Here is a 20,218-nt window from a genome sequence, read left to right on the forward strand (position 1 = left end):
TTTTCACTTTTCTTCTCTAAGACCTCCTTCATAATGAAATCATTGAGTATCAAATTTTCTTTGATTTGGTTTGGAGGGGCTTGTTGATTTCTTCATAGAATTTCTCTACTTCATCGTTTTCATTAGCTCTTGGTTACATAAGCCATGAGCATCGTCCTCATGTTAGTTCCTTATTTCTTACACTCATCATGAATCTTGCATGATGATATGACCAAAGTCTCATGAAATAATGATTCTTGTTGCCTCTGGCTGCTCAATGAAATCAACTCCACCATCTGTTTATTTACTTCCTGGAGAAGAACCTCTGAACCTTCCTCTTTTTGAACTACAATTTCCTTATTCTGCCTTTTTTTATCTCAATATTAATACTGATAAAATTCAGTTCCTACAAGTTCCTATCAACTCACCTGATCACATATATGTCAGCCAACTCCAATAGACTTCTGATAGAAAGTGCCATCTGCATCCAGAGAGAGAACTATAGAAATTGAATGTGGACCAAAGCATAGTATTTACACCTTTTTGTTGTCTTTTGTTTGCTTGTTTTTTTTCTTTCTCATATTTTTCTTTGATCTGATTTTTTTTGTACAGCATGAAAAACATGGAAAGATTTTTTCAAAGAATTGCTCATGTTAAAACTATATAGGATTGCTTTCTGTCCTGGGGAGGGAGTGTTGGGAAGAGACGGAGAAAAAATTGGAACACAAGATTTTACAAAAGTGAATATTAAAAACTCTTTGCATGTATTTGGAAAAATAAAATACTAAAAAAAGACAAAAGTGGGGAACCAAATATGTCAACCATTAGAGTCTCACCTCCACAAAACACAGATTTAGATGCTTTGTTGCAGAATGGAGGTGATCTTGAGTTTTTGAAATGCATGCCAGGAAGTAGTAAGCTTTGAGTCCACTTTGTGAGGATGGTGCACTGTTGTTTCAGCACCAGCTTTGCTAAATTCAGAGAAGTTCTTCACCTACTGGTCAGCTTCTAGGTGATGAATTCTTTGGTCACAAGGCATGAAATGAAAATTACAGAAGGCCTCTTGGTTCTGCATATGTTCTGGAAGTCTAGATGGTAGTCCTGGGTAAATAAGCCAAAAAAAAAGGCTAAGATTAACACACTTTTATACCAGCTCTAATTTTCATGAGAGATAATGTAGTCTGAAGGAACAGTCCTTTGAGTCAGGACTCTATCCATGTTCAAGCCTTGCCTCTGCCATTTATTGGTTGTGACCTTGTTCAAGTCACTTAACCTCCCAATGGTCCCAGACAACTCTAGAAAGCTAAATGCAGCAAAAGAAGATATGAACCTATGTTGGTAGAGAGACTTCCTTCTCTCAAGATCCTCTATAAAACTGCAGATCCTGAAAAAAAAATAAGTTTAAATAAACTTTCCCATAGACCATTTTTAAGTCCCTGAAGACAATGGTAAAATTCTCTCCTGAGGACTCCCTAAATCTTCTTTTCTCCAGGCTAAACAACTTCAGTGTTTTGTATGGCATGATTTTGACATCACCCACAATCCTGGTTGCCTTCCCCTGAACATTCCCCTTAGATTAGGGCACCTCAAACTGAACATAAACAGCCAGATGGGGTCCAAACAGCACAGAGCATAGTTGATGATTATTACTTCCCTTGATCCAGACATTCCATTTCTATTAATTCAGTTTAAGATTATGCTACATATTTTGGCAGTCGTAATCCACTGATCCAATTAAGCCTGTGGTCTCTTCAAACCCACACATCTTTTCCCCATAAACTATGACCAAACCAGGTCTTATTCATCCTGAATTTATATATAATGAATTTTCTTGAAAATAAATGCAGAATAGTACATTGATCTCTATTTATATTTCATCTTGCTGATCCTGACCCATCCTCCATCAGCTTTCAAGGTTTCCTTTGAATACTTGGAGTTAGGATGAACTGAATTCAAATCCACCCCCAAATACTTACTGGCTAGCTATGTGGTCCTAGGCAAGCTATAATCTGCTTCAGTTTCCTCAATTGTAAAATGGGGTTGATAACAGCAAGGTAAGGATCAAATGAGATAATATTTATTAAGTATTCAGAACAGTTTCTGGTACTTAGTGGGTACATAATACATGCGTGTTTGCTCACTCTTCCCACAACCATGATTCTGTGATCTATTTTATTTTAATTCAGTCCAAGGCAAATCAGAAAATAATAAAAATAGTTAGCATTATTTATCTAGCTCTTCGCAAACATAACATACATGTCTCTCTTTGATCCTCATAATAATCTTATGAGGTAAGTCCTATTATTATCATTTTGTTGTTGTTTTAGTCATTTCAGATGTAGAAAGCTATTGAAGTCTGAAATTTAGTAAGTATTCATGACTGGGTCTCCTCCATCAGACTGAGAGTTCTCTAAGGGGATGGACTTTTGTATTCTCTAGGAGATGTGAAATTCTTCACTATCCTTTGATCCTGTCCTCTACCTTCCCTGAGCACATGGGCTTACTCCTCATGGCTGCATTTGAAGTTTTGTTGGCAAAGATACTGGATAGGTTTGCCATTTCCTTTTCCAGTTCATTTTACAGATGAGGAAACTGAGGCAAACATGGTGAAGTGACTTGTCCAGGGTCACACAGCTAGGAAGGGTCTGAAGCCAGATTTGAATTCATGAAGTGGCGTCTTCTTGATTCTAAGACCAACACTCTATCCATTCCACCACCTGGGTGTCCTAATAGAAGGCCTTAGAATCATAAATTTAGAGTTGGACAAGAGTATTATATCAATTCTAACTATTATTATCCTTGAGTAGCTCAGTGAATATGGACTAGTTTTAGAAGACCAGATTTAGGAAGGAATTTTCCATCACACCTGGCTGTGTGATCTTAGGCTAATCAGCTGATTCTCCACCTGTAAATTGGGTATTTTTTCTGTATGTATATATATAAAATATAAAATGTGTGTGCATGTGTATCACACATATATAATTATGTATTTGCATACATAATTACATATATATTTCATATAATTATATATATATATATATATATATATATATATATATATATATATATATATAATGTTTTGTCAACCTCAAAGAGCAATATAAATGCTAGTTACTATTATCTGTCAAACAAGAGGTTGGGATAATAGTAACCAGCATTTATTTAGCACTTGCAGATGAACAAAACACACTTTAAGATTTCAAAGTAATCGACACATATCATTTCATTTGGCTTCCCCCCAAAACAACTCTATGAAGGAGGTATTATTATCCCTATTTTATAGATGGGAAAACTGAGTTTGAAAGCGGTTAAATAATTCTCCCAGGACCACAGCGCTAATAAATTTCTGAAAACCGATTCACACTCGGGTCTGACTGGCGACGTCAGGCATTCTATCCGCGGTGCCGGCCGGCCGCCCCGAGGAAGAGGCTTTCCTAAGATAACGGCGGAACCCGGGCCCAGTGACGCCAAGTGCGGTTCGCTGGCCGCGGTACCGGGCTGCTGCTTCTGCCCAGGAGCCGGGCCCACTCTGGGCTGGGAGCGGGAGCAGATGCCTGGAGAACAAGGAGATGAGCAGCCCGACGGGTAACGGGAGGGTGGGGGCCCTTTAGGATTCGGCCGGCTGGAGCCTCTTCCCCTTGGGGACTTCTGTCTCGGCCGAACAATCGCGCTGGATAGATAAGAGTGCGGAGCTTTGAAGAGTCTCCTTCCTGCAAAGGGCTCTATCTGTGGGAGCCCGGGCCAGGGGCTGCCTGTGCTGACCCTTAGCAGCGGCTCCCGCGCCTCCCCCTCACTCTCCCCCTCCACCTTCTCCCACACAAAATTCCCAGTGACCCCAGTGACCGCAGATAAAACCCCAGAGCCTGGGTCCCGGAGAGCTTCTCCTTCCCAGGCCTCCGAGGTGGAAATCCCTGCTTGGCTGAGGGTTTGGATGGAGCCCAAACCAGCCCTAGCACAGACCTCAGGCAGGAAGCAAGGTTAGGAGGCCTGGTCTAGGCTGTCTCCAGAGACTCAAACCCTCCCCACTGGGGAGATTGCAGTTTGAAAGGGGACTGACCCAAAGGGATCTGCTTCCAGGTGAAAACAGGCTTTCAGTAAATAACACAAACTTGGCAAAGAGGAAAGGTCAACGCACCAGAAGGGAGACTATGTTCTTGTCTCAGGTTTTCCACTACAGAATGTTGTGATTTCGGATGAGTCATTTTTACTTTATTGGACCTCAGTTTCCTCCTCTGTCAAATGGGAATAATAAAATGTTCATGACCTACCTCACAGGATTGTTGTCAGGATAGCACTTAAAAAGAAGCTCTGGAGGAAAGGAAGTTGTTTTTATTATTTAGTGTATTTCTGTCTTCTATTGTCAGCTCTCAGAAAGCAAACAAGGAAGGGGTCAGTAGGCCTTGCATCAGGCCTTTGGATGAACTGATCACAAGGGCTTGGATCACAAATCTTGGACTACAAGGAGCCTTAACAGACTATCCAATTCTTCTTATTTACAGATGAGGCAGTTGTGGAGGTCAGAGAGAATACCTCCCCAAAGTCATGTAGATAGTCTCAGAGATGGGAAATTATACTGAAGCAAACTTGTCTTAGTCTCTGCACACATACAACAGAACAAGCGGGAACCCAGCTCCCCAGGTGGGCACAGGCGAGTTGATCCATCCAGGTACAATACAAGCTCTTCTGAATGACAAGTACCACCCAAAACCTCTCCTGTGTGGGACAGAATGTGGAACATGTTCGGGTGGGATATCTAAATTTTTTTCACAGTTTGACTTTTATGGAAATGTTTTGCATAATTTCACAAGTGGTTTTTTAAAATGTGGATGGAGATAAGGGAGAGATCTACAATTCAAAAATTTTAAAACAAATGTAATTTTTCTGGTGTTCTGAATGTAACTGAGCAAAATGTTAAATAAATAATTTTTTTAAAATGTGGATGGAGATAAGGGAGAGATCTACAATTCAAAAGTTTTAAAACAAATGTAATTTTTTTTGTTGTTTTGAATGTAACTGAGGAAAATGTTAAATAAATAAAATAAAACAGAGTGTGTGACATATCAATATTGTCAATACTTAATGCTCAAATTCAACTCCTTAAAGTTTTCTCCTCCCTTGACTAAACGTTCATGCAATTTTTCTCTTATTATTATTGTTTTTAATATGGTTACAAATAACAATCCTTTACTTTGTGAATAGCACGGTTAACTTTTCTCAAAACAATTTTAGATCCTTTTTTTATGCTGGGAGACAGAATAGAAAGTGTTCTTCATTTCACAAGAAAAGGAAATTAGACCTAGAAAAGTTAGATGACTGACGCAAGATCACGCTGAGCCTAGGATTCAGGACCTCTGACTTGAAACTCAGCTCTTTCCAGGAAACCACACATTAACTCAGTTCTTTTGTCTTTCTTAAACTTGGAGAGACTGAGTGGCAATTCTGACCCACCTGGAAAAACACCATGACTGTGCCCCTTTCCCTTCTCTCCTTAAAAGCAAATAAACAAAGACCCCACCATTCTCCTGAGCATACTTCCATTCCGAACTAGAGGGAAGTTTGGGGTGGCTCTCTCCAAGCCAAGCCTTCCCCACGAGAAGCAGACTTCTGTCTGGTCGGGAAGGGGGTGGAGAGGTGCTGGGTCCCTTAGATAACTCAGCTGTGTTTAATTCTGTCTGCTACTCAGGCCCCAGCAAGGCTGGGAGCAGGAGGCTCGGATGTGATCCAGCCCTGGGCAGCAGACCTAAAGGCAGCACCCTCTTCCCCTATTCCTGCAGTGAGGCGCCTTACTGGGACCAGCCTCAGCAGATCAAGACCAGAAGTCAGAGACCGGGGAGGGGGAGCATCAGTGGAGAGAAGGCCACAACAACTCTAGAAAAAGAAGGCTTCCACTTCCAATGGTCTTGTGGTGAAGAGAGCCATCTGCACCCAGAGAGAGGACTGTGAGGACTGAGTGTGGAGCTCAACACAGCATTTTCACCTTTGTTGTTGTTGTTTGTTGTGATTTACTTGCTTGGTTTTTTCCCCTCCCTCTCATTTTTTTCCCTTTTTGATCTGATTTTTCTTGTACAGCATGATAATTGTGGAAATATGTTTGGAAAAGTTGCACATGTTTAACTTACATTGAATTACTTGGTGTCCAGGGGAGAGAGGAGGTGGCTAGGGAGAGAGAAAAATATAGAACACAAGGTTTTGCAAGGTGAATGTTGAAAACTATCCTTGCATGTATTTTGAAAAATAAAAAGCTATTATTAAAAATTGATATAAAAAAGAAGGCACGATCCCTCAATTCTCTTCCCTGGTCAGACCACTTATGGAGTAAGTGAATTTAAATTCACAGTTCTGAGCCCCCCCCAGGATGAATATTGATTAGCTGATGAATATCACACTGAGATGGGCAACCAGAATGGTAAGGATCTTGAGGCCATATTATATGAAGATCATTTGAAGAAATTAGAGAAGTTTAGCCTGGAGAAAAAATCACTGAGGTAGGATATAATAGCTATCTTCAAGTAAGTTATCATATAAAAAAGATTTGATGTGACCTATGTGAACTCAGAGGGGAGAACTAAAACCAATAGGTAGTCTTATTTATCCTTGAGGTTAGTAATGAGAGTTGCCCCAAGGAATAATGGGCTACTTTGGGAGCTTGCAGGTTCCTTCTTCTTGACCATTTTTAAATACTAAATTTAAAAATATTTTTAAATTTAATTAAGTTGAACCGTTATTTGTCAGACGTATTATAGTGGGGTTGGACCAAATGGGCGTTGAGCTTTCTTCCAACTTTAAAATCCTATAAGTCCTGAATTCTGGCCATAGTGAGCCAAATATTAAGGGTCACAATGTTGAGAGTATATATCTGTCCTGAGCTGGATCTGATACAGGTCACTCCCCTGGTACTGTAAATTCAACATTGGAACAAAATGGGACCTCACTGAGTTTTCAACAGTCAATAAAAGGAGATCCACTTAGCCTTAATGGCTATCCCAAACATATCTCAAAAAAGTTATGAATTGATGCTATGTTGAGTTGAATCATTCAAGTTAAGCTTTCCTTCTTCTAAATTGTCCATGTGTCCAACAGCCAAGTGTTAAAGCCCACTTGGAGTTGCTCTGGGCTATTTTCAACACAGATAACTAAGAAGTAATGTCAATAGCCTGAATCTTTAGTATCTTGAGCCAAAGGATCTGAGGAAATAATTTCAATAACTTCTAAGAAAAAATTATCCTTTAACATATATTTTAACATGTGTAACATATATTGGATTGCTTGCCATCTAGGGGAGGAATGGAGGGAAGGAGGAGAAAATTTGGAATACGAGGCTATGCAAGGGTCAATGTTGAATATTTGTCCATGCATATGTTTTGAAAGTAAAAAGCTTTAATAAAAAAAATAGCACTAAAAAAAAAGAAAAAATATCCTAACTTACATAGTGATGAGGGAATGAGGATATTGATCCCATCATAGTCTTGGTTTCTAAAACCTCCAGTGGGTGAGTATCTTTGAATGATGATGCAAGGCTAGGATTGAGTGCTTAAATATCTATTTGAGTGTATCTGGCCAATCTTTCTTTTTCTTACTTGCTAGATCATCATCTATGTCAAAGCTTCTTAAGCTGTGGGTTGCAATTCCATATGCTGTCATATAACTGAATGTGGGGGTCATGCAACAGTAAATCTTTCATTTTTATACCTATTTAATATATACCTATATACCCAAAGTCACATAAAAATTTCTCAGGCAAAAATATGTGGCCAGTGGTAAAAGTTTAAGAAACCCTAATCTATGTCACCTTCCCTAAAAATGGTTGGCCCCAAGGCTGTCTTTTTTTCTATTGACTTTTTAAGTTCAATTTTACTCTTTGGACAACTACCGACATAATCATAAATGGTTTGGCATGAACATCCTTAATTACTTTATGCAAATAAAAATATAATGCATTAGAAAAATAATATATGAGTTACATTAGATGAAAGAGTTGGGTTGTATTTTCATTTATTTATTTGCCATTTCTTCACGGGAGCGACTTTTTATTATTTCTTTGATGAACTGCTCAAGTGCAGTGAAATAACTTTGACACAGCAATGTGTCATTATGTGTTCCATCTGGAAAAATTACTAATCTTTTAGTAGGAGACAGTGATAGTTCATAAAGCTGCTTCATCACTATTGTTGGAATTAACTTGTCAAATATCCTAAAGATGAAAAGAGAAAGGCATCCTGCATTGAAAGCATTTTTTTCTGTAGGAGAGGAATTTATTTTTGGAGTACCACAAAGTAAGATATCACAAAGGAAAGAAAGAAAGAAAACAAAGTTGTAGCCATATATGGTATATTTAGAAACATGTTCTCCACCACAATGGCTAGAATACTATGGGAATTTTCAGAAACTGAGTGAACAATCATTGCTTCCCCAAAGGAATGGCCGAAAAGAAAATTTCTGCTTTATCAAGGTCAGCTCTGGCCATTCAGCTTCAAAATCTAAACAAGATCCTTCTTCGCTTACCTCTCCTTCACTTTTTCCTACAACCTCTATAATCAACAGGTAAAAGGCTGACTTTGAGATTAATCATAATCAAAATATTTGACAACCTATAAACAATACTGGTTGTATTTCCATGCAAATAAATGACAGGGAATACATTGAGTTATTTTCAGTGTATCTCAAAAAAATAAGATTAAGAAGCTCTCCTCCATCTTTGGTTCTGATGAAAATTATTTTACATGACATATCAGTGGGTATGTTGTTGTTCAGTCATTTTTCAGTTGTATCCAATTTTTGTGACCACTTTTAGGGTTTTCTTGGCAAAGATATTGGAGTAGTTTACCTTTTCCTTCTCCAGCTCATTTTATAGATGAGAAAACTGAGGCAGAGTTAAGTGACTTGCCCAGGGTCACACAACTAATAAAGTATCGGAGACCAGATTTTAACTCAGGTAAGTATAGGGACATGTAAGGAGGGGTGATGCCAATTATTCTGAAAAATAAAGCAATATATATTTGAATTTATATGGAATACCTACTATCATTTCAGAGGTTAACAGAGATAAGATAATTGCCCTGCACAAATGGAAAACCACTATTACAGGTAAAAGAGAAATGGTGAAGAGACAAGACAATGAAGTTAAGGTATCTTTCAACAAGCTCCACATGATCCATGACTTTTCCACCATAACTCTCCTCAAACCATTATTTTATATGTATTCTCTTCATAGATCTAGGTTAATTTTAGTAAGTCAAGTAAGAATTGCTTTCCCCAACATGCTCCTCAATCTATAGGATGGCAAGACACATTAAGCCAGATAATATCCCTGATTCTTTTGTACCTCTTTTTTCTTCCTCAAGCTAGATGGCTGCCACCTATTCCAGAGCTCCTATGTCCTATCCTAGGCCCTCTCCTTTCCTCTCAACATTCTCTCTCAGTTATGTCCTCCACTCCCACAGGTTCAATTATTATCTTTTTCCTGTTGATTCTCAGATCTATATTTCCCATCTTTCTCTCTCTCCTGTGCTCCAGCCTGTATCAAAAACTACCTGCCGAACCTCTCCTCTTGAATATCCTGTACGCATATCAAATTTAACATGTTCAAAACAGAATTAAATTTTCTAAGGCAAGAGGTCTTCCTAAGACCTCCTCTTTGGAATCTTCTCTAATTTCTCCCAATTATTAAAGTTCTTTCCCTCTTCAAATAACTTGAATATATTTCTGATGTATCCTCCCAGTAGAATGTAAGCATCTTTGGAACTCTATCATCCATCATATAGTAGTGGCTTAATGTTTGTGGCCCATTAATTTAGGAAATAGCTAACTAGATTGTGGTACCTGAATGTAATGGAATATTATCTTGCTATAAGAAATAATGAATGTGATAACAATAGAGTCATCTATGGATAGAAAGAACTGATAGAGAGTAAAGAGTAAGTAGAACCAGGAAAACAAGACTTATAATGACTAAAATAATGTCAATGGAAAGAATCACCACAAATCATTCTAAAACAAATGTTGGAAAATTACAAAATACAAATTTGGCTCCATCAAGCTAAATGAAAAGATACCTCCTCCCATTCACATGCAAAAGGTGTGTATATGAGAGGAGAAAATAATTTTTAAATGTATGGATTGGTTATTTAGATTTTTTCTTTTCTTTGTTATTTAAAAAAATCTTTGTTATAAAAAATAGGTCTTTAGGAATGGGAAAAGGAGATATAAGTAGATAAATCTAGGTAATATAAGACAAAATTTTAAATATAAATTTGTTATCAAAATGTTTGTAGAATTAAATTGAATTGCATCATTACCTATGTGTCTTCATGTCTGCATACATATCTAATTATAAATGCCTTTGCAATCCTTTATCTGAATTATATATATATTATATATTTTTATATATTATGTTGCATATTATGTAATGTTATTCATAGTAGATACTATGCTGTGCTATATTATTATATATTATATATACAGTTAAATGTATTATTCATTTATGTTTATATATATTGTTACTCCTCACAGTCTTGGGCATAGGTCAATAATATTTCAATGTAGAGAATTCCCAAGCCAGGGGACTATAAGCTGGCCCCATTCTAGCATCTCTACCACACATCAAACTATCCTCAGGTCATGAGGAAGAAAAATCCATTTCCATTATAGAAAAATAGAAGAAAATTGAAACTTTTCCTTTTTATAACTGATCCTGGCTTCTCCAGCTTCATCCTTGCCCCTTCCTCCCCACTGGAAAATTTTGACTCCAACCAGGCCTCTCTTCCTATCTCCAGAGTCCTTCATGCCCATTTCTGCTGCAAAATTTATATGAGTCCCTTAGCCAGAATGTCCTCTCCTCTTCTTCCTCCTCCCCTTTTCCTTTCTTCTCCCTTCCCCTCCCCCTTCTCCTGTCCCTTCTTCTCCCTCCCTTCTTCCTTCTCCCCTTTTCTCATACTAATGAACTCTCAGATCCAGTCTCCATAGCCACAGAATCTGGTATAATGCAAGAAACATTAATTAAGCACCTACTGTATATAACACCATGTGTGATCTAATGCTGGGTGCCGGAGGTAGACAAAAGGAAAAAGTACTGCCCTCGAAGGGTGTTTCTAGGGAGTTGACAATTCATCTAAAGGTACATCTTGGGTTGCCAAAAGTCAACTAGCATGAATTGTGGCACGGCCAACAAATCTGGCAAAGTTTTGCCTGTGGGTCTGATAATGTCTGTTGTCTGAGATCATTTTAGACCGGCTCCTCCCCAGAAGCTGGCTGACAGATGCAGATTTTGTTTGGGGTCAGAACTCATTAAAAAAAAAAGGTGGGAAAGGGAGAGGCTGTGTCTCAAGGGGAGGTCACCCCAATGTTGGATTCTTGCTTGAGAATGTGAAGTGACACATACCTCAGGGCAAGGTAGCTCAGTGGGTATGGCACCAATCCTAAAGTCAGGAGGACCTGAGTTCAAATCAGATCTCAGACACTAACACTCTATAGCTGTATGACCCTGGGCAAATCACTTAACCCCAACTGCCTCAGCAAATATATACATATTTTTATATAGTATTTAAGATTTGTAAAGTGCTTTACAAATATTTTCTCATTTGACCCTCACAATTCTGGTAGATAGATGCTATTGTTATCCCCATTTTATAGGTGAGTAAACTGAGACAGATAGCAATTAAGGGACTTACTCAGGATCAAACATCTAATAAGTATCTGAGGATGAATTTGAACTAAGATATTCCTGACTCCAAGACCAGTGCTCTAGTCACTGACCCACCTCGCTGCCAATGTAGCCCTAAAGAATTTCTGCAAGATTACTGGACAAATTGGATCTTAAAGAATGGGTGGATTTGGATCACGAGTAGATACAGTGGGAATCAGAATATTAAGAAAGGGCCTTCAAGATTTTCTGAGCTGATCACTTTATAGATGAGGAAACTCGGACCCAAAAAGTCTGAACAGCTGCAAGAAAACCTCAGGGATGAACATCATGATGCTAGAGAGAAAAGAGCAGAATCCTAGATCACAGCACGCCTGAATTGGAATCCCCTCTCTAGGATGTCTGGGCGGCCATCGAACTAGTTCTAGGGAACCAAACTCCTAAGACCACTCTTGCCACTTTAGAGATCTAGAGATCTAGTTGTTAGGAAGTTTTCTCTTAAATTAAACTGAAGGCTGGGGGGGGGGGGAGGGGAACTCCAGTCAGGAAGGGATCCTGGAATTTGAGGGGGGGGACAGGGTGGAGGGAGTGGGAGACCAGAGACAGAGCTACCTGGTAAGAAATCCCCCCTCACACACACACACACACACACACACACACACTCACACTCTTCCACCACCCCTTCCCCCTTCCTCTCCCCCCAGTTCTCTGTTGCAGAGCCAGGCCAGGAGGGTGTCCTGTGACTGGCTGATAAGAAGCGTGGGAGTGGGACAGCAAGCTAGTCAGCTGCCGGTGGGCCCCAGGCCGGGGGAAGGCCGCAGTTGGGCCACAGATAACTGCAGACTCTGTGTCTGCAGGGCCCAGCCTGTTGGAGATTAGACACTGGGAATGACTCCCATCTCCCCCTGGTCCCCCCTCCTTCTTCCCTGCTGGGTCCTCCCTCCTTCCCTCAGGCCCTGGGGCCAGCACTACCTGACGCTGAGGCTGGATAAAGCAGTCCTCTTGGGCCGCTGTGGCTAGAGGCAAGGCAAGCGGACGACCCCCAATCTGGGCTGAGTTGGGGCCCGAGATGAAATACGACCTCTCTGCCAAACCCAGTCACTATCTTGGTCTGGAGTCTTACTGCTTGCCATATCAGTGGGTGGGAAATGGCAGCAAAGAGGGGGAGAATTTAAAACTTGTTTGTTTTTTTAAATGTTAATATATATATATTTGTGTTAAATGTAGTCATCTCTAAAGTGGGGGGAGGAAAAAAAATTTACATGATAACTTTATTATATATTTAAAGGCCATAACAAGTTGTACATAATAGATTTGCTGTTTCATGTGCATTCATTCTTCTTTATGCTACTATGATATGGAAATGCTGTTTTAGTCTATAAATTAAAAATAAAATAAAAAATTTTCCAATAAGTAAATAAATAAATATTTTTAAAGTATATGTTTTTTTAAAAAAAAACCTTATCACCTTTTTCCTTGGACTACTGGAATAGCCACCTAATTGATTTCCTTGCCTCCAGCCTGTCCCCACTCCAAGCCATCCCCCACACAGCTGGGTTCTTTTCCTAAAGCAAGTCTGACCATGTCACACACACTCCCACTCATACACACACTCTCAATAAACTCTGCTAGTTGCTTATTATCTCTAGGATGAAACAAATTCTTCTGTTTGGCATTAACAATCCTTCAAAACATTGGAGCTCTTTTTATGCAGCCTAAGATGATAATAAGCTTTTTTAGCTTCTATGTCACACCACTAACTCATTGCAGCCCAGATTTTTTTTTTTTTTGGTTTGTTTTTTTAATTGAAGATTTTTATTTTCAAAACATATGCAAGAATAATTTTTCATCATTGACCCTTGCAAAACCTTGTGTTCCAATTTCCCCCCTTTCCCCCACCCCCTCCTAAATGGCAGTAATCCAATATATGTTAAACATGCAGCCCAGATTTTTTAATGTGAATTGTCTAATCTCATCTCCCTTACACCTAAGGAGTTGATTTTTAAGTCCAAATGTAGGACTTTACATTTACCTCTATTATATTTCATTTTTAAGATTCAGTCTAGTTGGATAGTCTGTTAGATACAGATTCTGCTACCCAGTAAATTAACTAATCCACTTAGGTACATGTCATCTGTATTTATTTTGTTTATACTGGGGCTGCTACCTGGCTCTGTGGATAAAGTGTTGAGCATGAACTAAGGAACACCTGAGCTCAACTCTAGCCTCAAACACTAGTTTGTGACTCTGGGGAAGCTACTTAACCTTCGCTTAGCTTCATCCACTGGAGAAGGAAATGGCAAACCCCTCAGGTATCTTTGAGAAGAAAACCCCCATGAGCTCACAAAGAGTTAGATATGACTGAACAATAACTGATCCTGTATTATCTTTGAGCATGTTATAGCCCCAAGTAGACTATAAGCCCCTTAAATGACTGAATAAGTTATGGTATATGAATGTTATGGAATATTATTGTTCTGTAAGAAATGACCAGCAGGATGAATACAGAGAGGATTGGAGAGACTTACATGAACTGATGCTAAGTGAAATGAGCAGGACCAGGAGATCATTATACACAGCAACAAGACTATATGATGATCAACTCTGATGGATCTGGCTCTTTTCAACTATGAGGTGATTCAGGCCAGACTTGTGATGGAGAGAGCCATCTGCATTCAGAGAGAAGACTATGGGGACTAAATGTGGATCACAACATAGTATTTTCATGTTTTTGTTGTTGTTTGCTTGCTTGTTTTTTTTTCTCATTTTTTCCTTTTTGATCTGATTTTTCTTGTGCAGTACAACAAATGTGGAAATATGTTTAAAAGAATTGCACATTTAACTTATATTGGATTGCTTGCTAACTGAGGCAGAGGAGAGATAAAGAGGGGTGAAAATTTGGAGCACAAGGTTTGGCAGGGGTAGTTATTGAAAAAAATCTATTATTAAAAGATATAAGCCCTGTGAGGACAAGGACTATCTCATTTTTTATATTTATATGCCCATCACCAAGCCTAGTGGTTGGAATATAGTAGGAACTTAATAAATACTTATTTATGAAAATACATTTAAAAGAATTGTACATATTTAACCTATATCAGGAGTCTTGGGAGGGGGGAGGTAAGAAAGGGAGGGAGAAAAATCTGGAACACAAAGTCTTGCAAAAATAAATGTTGAAAAATAGCTTTATGTGGCCATATTTGGAAAATAAAATACTATTGAAAAGAAAAAGATAAATTTAAAAAATAAAATACTTATAAATTGACTTAAATTTGATAAGGAAGCCATGCCAGCAGTAAAAATGAAGAACAGACTAAGATAGTACCCAAAGACACTGCTAGAGATTTCTCTTCAAATGATCTTTTTTGTTGTTCAGTCACATACAATTCTTTATAATCCTATTTGCAGTTTTCTTGGCAAAGATACTAAAAGGATTTGCCATTTCCTTCTCCTTCTACAGATGAGGAAACTGAGGCAAAACAGGTGTAAGTGGCTTGCCCAGGCCCAGGCTGGCCAGATTTGAAGTCAGATCTCCCTGACTCCAGGCCCAGTGTCTTTGCCACTTAGCTGCCTCCCAAGAGCTTATCTATTCCACCAATAACTATTCTTTGTTCATACATCCTACTCATTATTAGGATAAGGTCAGGCCTTGTGACAAACTCATTGAGATGGCTTTGGATACTATCTTATTATGTCTTCTCTTATCAAAAGATGATAGATTTAGACCTATGGAAGCCATGGAGGGCAATGTTCTCATTTTATTCTACCCCCTTCAAATCATAATGGAGAGACAAGAAATGTTCTACCTTGAGATGTTCTTCTCCCTTCCCCCCTCTTACTTTGGTGGTCGAGGCTCTCTTGCTTTCTGTCTATAGTGACAAACTTGCTTCCAGGGAGAAGCTAATAATAGCATTTTAATCAAGATTTTTTTCTTTGTTTTTTTAAGCCTTATGTTATTCATCTGTTTTAAAACTGAATGACTTTAGATATCATCAAATCAAAGATTTAGATTAGAAAAGCACAATTGGGACCACCGAGTCCAGCCATTTCATGATACAAATAAGGAAACTGAAGTCCAGGGAAGCCTGCATTACTCTACACTAAGTAGTAGAGAATTTTGCATCCCAGGTCTTTGACAAGTCCAGTGTTATTTGCAATACATATTGCTGTTATTAGCCCCATTATTGCACATTGCAATAATTTATTATTCATAAAAATTCTACCCCACTCACCCCAATACCTAGAGCTCATTCCCACAGTCAGTGTTTTGGGTGGTAAAAATATAGAATGTTTGAGCCAAAATGTGACTCAGAAATCATCTGGCCCAAACCCTGCCCAGGGTTTTAATTCACCCTCTTTACATCATTACAGAAGTAATTAACTTGTCTCAGCTTGAACCCCTCACAATAATAATACTTAGCATTTATATGGCACTTTACAAAGTGTCTTACAAATATTATCTCATTTGATCTTTACAACACTTCTGGATTCTAAGTCCTAATTTTTTTTTCCATTTTAACAATAAGAAAATAGGCTGAGGGAGTTAAATGACTTACCCAGTTTACACAACTTGTTAAGTGACTGAGAGTGGATTTGAACTCAGGTCTCATTGTACCTACCACCTCCCTGCCTAACATGAAATCCCATTTCATTTTTGGATAGAACTAATTGTTGAGTATTTTTTCTTAAACTTCAGTTTTTTGATGGTTCTAGGAAAACTGGGTGACCTTCTCAATATTGAACATCGTAGCCCATCCATACAATTTCATGTGTGACTCTTTTTCATGTCCTCCCAAAAGTGCCTAATCATTGCTTGGATGCAGTGGATCACCAAGCAATGGATTCTTAATCCAATCTCTTACTACATGACCAGCTCACCTCCTTTTCTTCCAGTAACAGGCCAAAATTTCTGATACCAAAGTTTATATCCTCCTGTAACTTCCACCTATTGATTTGTCTGTCCGCTGAAATCTAACCCGACAAATCTCACCCCATCTTCCACAAATGTGTGGTCCAGCCACTAACCTATCCCCCACTCTTACTAGTTTAATCTTCTCCAGTTCAGAGGATCCCCATTCCCTCAAACTGATCACTGGTATCATTTGGTCATGGGTTTTTGTCTTCTTTTTCACAGTCTCTCTTTCTGGGGTTGGAAGGAATTATATAGTCTCCCAATTAAAACAAAACAGAAGCCTACTTATTTCACAAATATAAGCAAAAAAAATATAGCATATGAATATAAATGTACCATGCCCCACAGAGAATTTTAAAAGCTGCCAAAAATATTCCTCCAAGTCCTTGCCAAGGTTAACACTGGTGGACTTTTCCATGGAAAGCCTTGGGGAAATAAGAAAGAGGAGGAGGAGGGGGAGGAGGGGATGGTGTTTCCCCACTGCTCCCCCTCACACAGGCCCAGCTGCCAACTAACAAGAGGTTCTTTTTCATTCCTTATTCTCATTCTGCCCCCCAACTCTCCCCAGGAAAAAAAAGGTGAATAGTCCCCAAGACTGGTTTCATCCCCAGCTCCATGACAGCAGTAAACTGTGCCTCATGTTTACAAGAAATCTATAATTAAGAGAATTATTTTAATATTAATAGAAGAGGCAGTTTTGTGAAATTGACTTTGAAGACTGATCAATAGGAAGTGACTGGGATTAGAAGACCTGGATTCAAAACTCGGGTTGGGTTGCTTCCTAAACAGGTGACCTCGAACAGCCCAGTCAGTGCCCATCGTACATCCAAGGGCTACCCCACCTGATTAAAATTTTATTTAATGTTTTATTGATGTTCTTTTTAAAAAAAAAAAATTCATTGTCACATCTCAGTGACTCACTACAACCCCAATAGAAACCTCCTTTGTTATAAAGAAACACATGCTAAGCAAAACAAATCAATACAAGGGCCCTGTCTGAAAAATGTAAGCTTTATTCCGCGCCTCATTTATTAGTCCCCTGAAACCACAACTGGTCACCGTATTGATCCCCCTCCTGAAGCCTTTCCCTGCTGCTTTCCTTTCTCTGGTTGCAGTCGTGATTTAAGGAGTTCTCCCGGTTCTGCAAGCTTCGAGCTGTATCAGCGCACACAGATCCTCATCAGTTCCTCTGAATTCTTCACACTGGGCATTTCTTGGGCATCCTTACATCCCACTACTCTCACATCATAACTTGTTTAGCCATTTCTTAACTAAACTTAAACTAAACTAAACTAAATCCTGATTCTTTGCAGAATCAGAAAGAGTTGTGGAGGGTAGTTTTTCCCTGCCCCCCTGTGATAAGTGTCCAGTGGTACCGATGAAGCAAAGTCTGCCATATGTTTACAAGAAGTGCATGACAGGAGGTGATTTAATAGGAGATTTCATGAGAATTTAGAAATTAAGGGACCTGGAATCACATCCCAGCTCTTCCACTTATTGATGTGGCAAATCAGCTCGTCTTTGTGAAAGCTGGTTTCCTTATCTGTGTAATGGGCATGATAGCTCTATTTAGAGAAAAGTAGTTTGTAAATCTTAAAAGCTAATAGATAACTTGACCATAAAAAAAGTCAGGATATTTTCTGAGTCATCCCTCCCCCCTAGTGTTCTGGAGGTATCATTTCAGGACAGCACCCTAGAAAATAGGGATTAATTGAACTGAATTATCAATCAATATAGATATATCTATAAATCTATGCAGGTAGAGATCTATAGTATAAACATCTATACATCTGTAGATATCTATATATATATATTAATATTTGTAGATAGACAAGCAGACATCTCTATAGATTTTTTATTTATGGATATTATAAGTATATATATATATATATACATGTATGTATGCATGCAAAATCCCAGTCTGTTATCTCTTTGGTGTGGAGCTTTTTCAGTGAGAAAACTCCTTCTCCCAGACAGTGCTGCAATTGCTCTGTAACTTACGACCTTAGAGAGGTGCTTGGCTCACTAAGAAGTAGACAGTCATCTGGGATCATCCAACAAGGATGCGTAAGAAACAGGACTTGACCGCGGGTCTTCCCGACTCCAAGCCAAGGCTCCACCCACTGTGCTCCGCGCGTCTCCGATCAGACATAGACACCGAGAATACCAGAGGACTAAACAGAAAAAATAAAATAAAAGCGCTGCCTGCATCAATAATCACGGACATTAGTTATTTTGACACGTGGCCCCTATTTGATGCTGACCAAAATGCTCCAGGCAGAGGGTGCAGGTATAATCATCCCAATTTGACAGGGAAGGAAATGGTCCTGTAGCTAGTGTCAGAGGCAAGACTTGCAGCCAGATTTGGGGGTTCCAAATCTATTGCCCTTTTTAACTACAACTGCTTTCCTTCGCGTTGAAGCTGACTCGAAACCTCTGCAGAAAGTTCTGCATGGCTCAGAGCTGGGAGGGATCTTTAGAGATCACACTTCCACAGACCTTGAACAAGAAGGGGCCTGAAAAACCAGTATGTTCAGAACCCTCATTGTACACTGACGGAAATTGAGGCACAGAGAGGCTAAGGAGTGGGCCCAGAGTTATACAGAGAGTGGAGGGGCAGGAATATAACCGAGGGCCTCTAACTGCAAATCCAGTCCTGTCTCCATTGTTTCTCACCACTTCTCTCTCCACCCTGGCCAAATAATAAAAGATCAAATTTTAAAAGTTTTAATCAGTTTTAAATTATTAAAAGTTATCTTTTCCTTCCAATCCAGACACGTAGTAACTTTGGAGAACCGTGTGATTCAGCCATGATTGGGACTGGGCGAGGACAGTCTTCTTCTAAGTGACTTCAGAAAAAAGAAAAATTAATGATTCAAGACTTGGCCTAAACCTGCACACAAAAGGGGAAATTCTCATATCCCTTAGTTTCTTTCTTTTGTGGTTAGAGTAAGGAGGAGTAATTTGAGCTGGGCCTAAATCACTGGCTGTGGTAGGAGTAGAGGTCAAAAGCCCCCCATTTATAACCGGTTGAACTTCTTTAGCCTTAAGAAAAGGGATTCATTGAGAACTTAAAGAATTTTTACAAAACATCTTCCTTCCAAAAAAGTTAGGAGCACACACTTCACTTGCCATCAATCAGCTGATGGAGAAACATTTATTAAACCAGACACAGTGCTAAGTGCTGGGGGTGCCAAAAAACACAAAAGATATTCTCTGTCCTCAAGAAACTTACAGTCTAATGGGAGAGCAAATATGCAAACAAATATATAGAGGGCAAGCAATATAATTAACAGAGGGAAGGTACTCAAATTAAAAAGGGTTTTTTTTAGTTGAGATTTAAAGGAAGCCTGGGAAGTCAATAATCAGAGTGGATGGGAGAGAGAGCATTCCAGGCTTGGCTGACAGCCAGAGAGAAGACTCAGAGTCAATAGATGAAATGTCTTGTTTATGGAATGGGAGGAAAAGCCAAAAGTACATTGGATCAAACAGTATGTGTCCAGAGTAAAGTGTAATCTGAATGGAAAGATAGGAGATTAGGATGTGAAGGGCACTGAATGCCAAACAAAGGGTTTTGCATTTGTTCCTGAAGGCCACACAAAGTCACTGGAGTTTATTGAGTAGAGGGGTAATATGATTGTACCTGATTTTAGGAAAAATCACTTTAGTGGCTGAATGGAGGATAGATT

At 39.0% G+C, this 20,218-nt stretch overlaps 1 pseudogene; it reads right to left on the minus strand.

Moving 5' to 3' along the window:
• Positions 1 to 7,971: 7,971 nt before the first annotated feature.
• Positions 7,972 to 9,148, minus strand: LOC100922679 (annotated as a pseudogene).
• Between the last annotated feature and the right edge of the window lie 11,070 nt (positions 9,149 to 20,218).

Source organism: Sarcophilus harrisii, chromosome 2, assembly GCF_902635505.1.
Source record: "Sarcophilus harrisii chromosome 2, mSarHar1.11, whole genome shotgun sequence".
In the NCBI taxonomy this organism is placed as follows: domain Eukaryota; kingdom Metazoa; phylum Chordata; class Mammalia; order Dasyuromorphia; family Dasyuridae; genus Sarcophilus; species Sarcophilus harrisii.